Source organism: Triticum aestivum, chromosome 1B (genome assembly GCF_018294505.1).
Source record: "Triticum aestivum cultivar Chinese Spring chromosome 1B, IWGSC CS RefSeq v2.1, whole genome shotgun sequence".
NCBI lineage: Eukaryota > Viridiplantae > Streptophyta > Magnoliopsida > Poales > Poaceae > Triticum > Triticum aestivum.
Window position 1 is genome coordinate 116,485,826 of NC_057795.1, and position 7,149 is coordinate 116,492,974.

Below are 7,149 nucleotides of genomic sequence, written 5' to 3' on the forward strand. Positions count from 1 at the left end.
CTTGTTTTAGCCGGAGTGGTTTCGAATTCTATCTTGTCCATTAAACTCTTGATTCATGACTTTGCAACCTTCAAGTTCTCGTAATGTTCCTTGTTCCTCTTTTCTAACCGATTGTTTGCAATCTCCTTCATCTCTGTCGTACTCTTTCTTTTAAATTGCTCAACCTCTCAAGGTTCATGGTTTCACTCGTTCGTCAAAGAAGCAACTTAGCTTTACCTCTTCTCTTCCTCTTCCATTTTCTCTCCGGTGCCATCCTAGATCTCAGGACGAGATCCTCTTGTAGTGGTGGAGTGTTGTAACGCCCCGAGACCGACGCTCCAGAAGACTTCCAGCTACTCTGAGTTCCGTCGTGTGATTTTGTTTTGTTTGTTGCATTCTTCTTAGCTTCATTTGCATTGCATCATGTCATCATGCCATCATATCATTAATTTTTAAAACTCAACTAAATAAATTGCATAGATCTTTTGATCTATTTAAATCGAGGGATATTCACAACGGTGATTTCTCTTTATAACATATCCTCCCAATATTAGGGAGCTATAATAAAATATTCCATTAGTTTGGAAATCACCATAACACACTTGCAAAATAATCCCCATGCCCAAACTCTCCTCCTAGCCTTTCTTTTCTCCTCCTTTTTTTTCTGCTAAGAGTTTAGAGAGAGAGCTGCAGCCAGCCCACCAGTCCAGCCCAGTTGGGCGTCCTAGCCCATAGCACCGGCCCATTTGCCTCTAAGGCCCAACTCCACCACCTCCTCCCTCACCTGCGGCCTCCTCCTCGTCGCCTCCGCGCCACCAGCCAGCCACCGGAGCCGCCGCCGCCGCTGGACCTGGCTGTGCCTCGCCAGGGTCCTCCCCTATCATGCCTCGGTCCCTGCTAGAGCTCCTCTGCCCGTCATAGTCAGGAGCTGGAGCTCCTTGCCGCATCGCTGTAGTGCCCCGCCGCCGCTTCGGCCAGCAAGTCCAGGCCGCCGAGCTCGCCTGGGCCGCACGACCATGGCACCGCCGGCCTCCATGGTTTGCCGCGCCCTGCTTCTCCTCCCGTGCCGCGCCTCCTTCCTCTCCGCCTCCCCAAGCAGCGCCCTCGCCGGCCAGAGTTCCGGCTGCCGCCTTCATCGTTCGAGGCCAGCGCCTTGCTTCTGTTTTGAACCAGGGGCCGACGCCTCCATCACTCGTCGTCTTCAGTTGCTGCCCCTTCACGGCCAGCGCACACAAGAGCTCCACCCACCTTGTTGCCCTGCTGGCCTCATCGCCCCTCTCGTTGCTGCCAAGACTCGGCAACCAGGGAAGCCCAAGGACGCCTTCGTGGATTTTGCCAAGATCCTCTCCGACAAACGCACGACTACATGGTGACACATCAAGTACCTCTGTTGCCGTCTCCGAAATCGCCAAGTACCACGACCACCCTCGAGGACATTTGGTTCCGTCAAGTTCGACTACAACGTGTGTACAACTAACGCCGACATGTACGACTACGAAATGAGAACGACTACTTCCACGACGTCCGTGAACCACTACCGTCGCCTCGAAGATGTTGGATTCGTCAAGTACCTCTCCGAGATGAACGTGTACAACTACCGTCGCCGTGAACGACTACTTCCCCCTAGGACCCGTGAACGACTACTTCCCTCGACGTTTTTGAACCGCTCCGAAAATGCACGCTTCAAAGGTATAACCCCGAGACAACCGCCTGTGAACGAATGCTTGTGTGTTGTATGAGATGCTCGTGTTTGCACCGTGTCCGACAGAGGTCTTTGCACGTTCCTCGTTTGCCATGCTGCCGTCCCGTGGGAACCCGATAGTCGGGAGCACCCCACCATCTCTAGCATGTTGCGCACATCCGCCCGCCTCCTTTCGCACCGGTATCTCCGTGAGCTACCGGAACCGATATGTTGGTGTGACATCATTTTCAGATTCGTTGCCGTGGCACCCGTTTTGTTCCGCCATGGTGACCAAATGCTCCTTATCATCTTCATGTCAACATTTTCATAAAATTGCTTAAAACTTGCATATGTCATCCGCATCATGATAACAACATTTAAAATGTTTAAAATTGTGTTTGCATTAAATTGCTAAATAACATATGGGGATTTTCCGGAATTGTTGTTTGTTGTTTCCGGCCTCACTTAAACTTGCCTAAATAGGTGGTTTGCTCATGCTTCACCTCTTGCCATGTTAATCAACATTTAATATTGTTGGGTACATAAACGAGAGAGAACTAAATAATTCAATGTGGTATTTCATCAATATGCAACTCGTTGCATATTGAGCTCCACTTAATTTGTAGTATTATTTGTGCACCATGCCTCATTAAACCGGACATGCATCATACTTGGTTGTGCATCATGCCATGATTATGTGATGGTTGTTTACCATGTTGTTTGTTTCTTTCCGGCTTGCTTCTCTTGTTAGCTTCGGTGTCGTTCCGGAGTTGTGAGGATTCGTTCGACTACGTCCGTTAGTCTTCTTCATGGACTCGTTCTTTTTCCTTGCGGGATTTCAGGCAAGATGACCATTACCCTCGATATCACTTCTATCTTTGCTTGCTAGTCGCTTTGTTCTATCGCTATGCTGCGTTACCTATCACTTGTTTACCATGCCTCCCATATTGCCATGTCGGCCTCTAACCTTTTCACCCTTCCTAGCAAACCGTTGTTTGGCTATGTTACCGCTTTGCTCAGCCCCTCTTATAGCGTTGTTAGTTGCAGGTGAAGTTGAAGATTGCCCCACGATGGACAGGATTATGTTGGGATATCACAATATCTCTTATTTAATTAATGCATCTATATACTTGGTAAAGGGTGGAAGACTCGGCCTTATGCCTGGTGTTTTGTTCCACTCTTGCCGCCCTAGTTTCCGTCATACCGGTGTTATGTTCCTTGATTTTGCGTTCCTTACACGGTTGGGTGATTTATGGGATCCCCTTGACAGTTCGCTTTGAATAAAACTCCTCCAGCAAGGCCCAACATTGGTTTTAACATTTGCCACCTAAGCCTTTTTCCCTTGGGTTCTGCAGACTCAAGGGTCATCTTTATTTTACCCCCCCGGGCCAGTGCTCCTTTGAGTGTTGGTCCAAACTAGAGCACCATGCGGGACCATTCCTTGGCAACTTGGGTTACGTCGGTTCCTGTACGCTTCGCTTATCCGGTGTGCCCTGAGAACGAGATATGTGCAGCTCCTATCGGGATTTGTCGGCACAGCGGGTGGTCTTGCTGGTCTTGTTTTACCATTGTCGAAATGTCTTGTAAACCGGGATTCCGAGTATGATCGGGTCTTCCTGGGAGAAGGAATATCCTTCGTTGACCGTGAGAGCTTGTGATGGGCTAAGTTGGGACGCCCCTGCAGGGTATATTATCTTTCGAAAACCATGCCCGCGGTTATGTGGTAGATGGGAATTTGTTAATGTCCGGTTGTAGACAACTTGACACCAGATCCGAATTAAAACGCATCAACCGCGTGTGTAGCCGTGGTGGTCTCTTTTCGACGGAGTCCGGGAAGTGAACACGGTTTTGGGTTATGTTTGACGTAAGTAGGAGTTCAGGATCACTTCTTGATCATTGCTAGTTCACGACCGTTCTATTTGTTCTCTTCTCGCTCTTATTTGCGTATGTTAGCCACCATATTTGCTTAGTGCTTGCTGCAACTCCACCTCTTTACCCCTTCCTACCCATAAGCTTAAATAGTCTTGATCTCGCGGGTTTTGAGATTGTTGAGTCCTCGTGACTCACCAGATACTATCACAACAGTTGCAGGTGCCAATGATACTAGTGCAGGTGATGCAATCAAGCTCAGATGTGAGTTCAACGAAGGTCTTGATCATTGCTATGTTTCATTTCCAGATGATCAGTAGTGGAGCCCAGTCGGGACGATCGGGGATCTAGCAGTTGGGTTATCTTCTTTTCTTTTGGCTTCGTCCGTAGTCGGACTATGTGTGTACTCTGAATGATGTATGAATTATTTATGTTCATTGTGTGAAGTGGCGATTGTAAGCCAACTCTTTATCCCATTCTTGTTCATTACATGGGATTGTGTGAAGAAGACCCTTCTTTCGACTAAACCACCATGCGGTTATGCATCTAAGTCGTGCTTCGACACGTGGGAGATATAGCTGCATCGTGGGTGTTACAACCAGCCGGCCAGCTTCTAGGCTTCCTGGTCTCCGAACGCGCCATCGAATGCAACCAAGTGAAGATCAAGGCCATAGAGAGAATGAAGATTCCTACCAAGCTGCGAGACGTCCAAAAGTTCACCAGATGCCTGGCATATTTGAACTGCTTCATCAGCCGGCTCGGAGAGAAGGCCCTCCCCCTCTACCGACTCATGAAGAAGTCCACTCACTTCGAGTGGAATGACCAGGCGAACCAAGCTTTCCACGAGATAAAAAAGATGTTGTCCATGCTGCCTGTTTTGGCGGCACCGACTAAGAAAGAGCCCATGTTCCTATACATTGCCACCACTAGCCGGGTGGTCAGCATAGTTATCATGGTTCAGCGTCCAGAAGAAGGTCGAGCTCAGCTAGTCCTGAGGCCGGTATATTATTTGAGCGAAGTACTGTCCACCTCAAAGCAGAACTTCCCGCACTATTAGAAGATGTGCTATGGTGTGTACTTCGCCTCCAAGAAACTCAAGCCCTACTTTCAAGAGCATCCCATCACGGTCGTATGCACTGCCCCGCTTGCCGAGATCATAGGCAGCCGGGATGCATCCGGCTGGGTTGCGAAATGGGCCATTGTGCTGGCTCCTTACACAATCTACTACTAGCCCCGCACCGCCATCAAGTCCCAAGCATTTGCCGACTTCCTCGTCTACTGGGCCGAGACCCAGTACCTGCCACCGGCCCCCAACTCCACTCATTGGCGGATGCACTTCGATGGATCCAAGATGCGCACCGGCTTGGGAGCCGACATCGTCCTCACCTCAGCCGAAGGCGTCAAATTCAGATACACATTGCAAATCCATTTTGCCGCCTCCAACAATGTGGCCGAGTACGAGGCACTCATACACGGGCTCCGGCTGGCCAAGGAACCCGGCATCCGCCGGATCCTGTGCTATGGCGACTCGGACATGGTGGTCCAGCAATCATCCGGCGACTGGGACGCCAAGGACGCAAACATGGCAAGCTACCGCTTCCTCGTTCAGCAAATCAACGGATACTTTGAGGGGTGCGAGTTCCTCCACGTGCCACGGGCCGACAATGAGCAAGCAGATGCCCTGGAATGAATTGGCTCCACCCGGCAAGCTATACCAACCGACGTCGCCCTCCAACGCCTCCTCAAGCCGTCTGTCAAGCCATCTCCGGAATCCAGTTCCATCTTCGTGCCGCCTGACCCCGACACAGTCGGATCCGACTTCGGGAACCAAGCAGGCGGCTCGGGGACTTTGGCAGCCGGCTCGGGGACTTCGGCAGCCGGGTCGGGGACTTCCATAGCCGAACCTGGCCCGGGGACTGCTGCAGCTGGCTCGGGGACTGCACTGACAATGCAGGTGGCGGCCGACTCCAACTCTTCATAGCCCAGCCCACCCGCCCTGGTTGCAGTCGCCGTTTTGGCGATAGAAGAAGTCACAACTTCATCATGGGCCCAGCCCATCCTCCACTTCTTGATAAACGGAGAACTGCCGACTGACGAGATCTCGGCAAGACAAGTCCAAGGCCGAGCCGGAGCAGACACAATAATGAACCGAAATCTTGTTAGGCGCAGCGTTACCGGAGTCTTCACCTGCCGGCTTCTGCACTCAAGACCACCCCCCTCACCTGGCCTTTTGCCGTCTGGGGACTGGATATGGTGGGCCCATTCAAGACGGCGCGCGGCGGCATGACACATCTGCTTGTCGCTGTGGACAAATTTACCAAGTGGATTGCAGCAAAGCCGATCAAGAAACTGAATGGGCCGACTGCCGTAACATTCATCGCAGACATTACAACCCGGTATGGAGTACCACACAACATCATCACCGACAATGGCATGAATTTTGCCAAGGGAGCACTAGCACGTTTCTGCGCGACACAGGGCATCCAATTGGACTTAGCGTCCGTTGCCCATCCGCAGTCAAACGGCCAAGTCGAGCGAGCAAACGGCCTCATCCTCTCCACCATCAAGCCCCGATTGGTCGTGCCGCTAGAGCGTTCGGCCTGCTGTTGGCTCGACGAGCTGCCGGCCGTCCTCTGGAGTCTGCGCACTACCCCAAACAAGTCAACCGGCTTCACCCCTTTCTTCCTTGTATAAGGTGCCGAGGCTTACATCCCAACTGACATCGAGTTTGACTCACCTTGGGTCACCATGTACATGGAGGCGGAGGCCAATGAAGCATGAGAAGACGGCATCGACTTGCTGGAAGAAGGCCGGCTGTTAGCCCTTAGCCAGTCCGCCATCTACCAGTAGGGTCTACACAGTTACCACAGCCAGAAGGGCAAGCCAAGATCCTTCCAAGAGGGCGATCTTGTGCTCCGGCTGATCCAGCAAACAGCCGGCCAACACAAGCTCTCAGCACCTTGGGAAGGCCCCTTCATCATCAGCCGGGCTCTAGGCAACGACTCCTACTACCTGATCGACGTGCAGAAGCCGAAGGCACGCAAGAGAGATGATTCCGACAAGGAGTCGGAGCGACCATGGAACGCCAATCTTCTCCGAAGATTTTACAGTTCAAATGCAGTATGTACCACGCTACCTTTTGTATTAAAGTATGAGACAACGCCCCCCCCCCCCCGAGGAGTACTCGGGGACTACCCTCTTTTATCTATGAATGATGGTTATCATACCCATGGTTATGCCACTACATTCGCTTTTTTCGTCCGGCACCGGGTTTGACTAGTCGGCCCGGGGACTTGCCGCCTTGAGTTATGTCCTAGTTCTACCTACAGTCAGACAAGTAATGTGCCGGCACCCAAGCCCTCTCTTGTGAAAGTCGCAGCTTGAAGAATTGGTTGTCCGACTGGCAAGAGCCAAAGGCGGAAAAGGAGGCCCACATGAAAAACGGCTAAGGTCTAACGAACTTACATAACACAAGCCGGCCCCCCCCCCCCCCGCCAATCGGCTGTCGAAGTAGCTGGCTGGCCGGCTTCCCTTCTTACTCTCCTACAATCTAAGAAGGATCGAGTACTTGCCCTCCCAGACGGCCAATTCCTTACCCAACAACAGACTGCAGAGCAGCT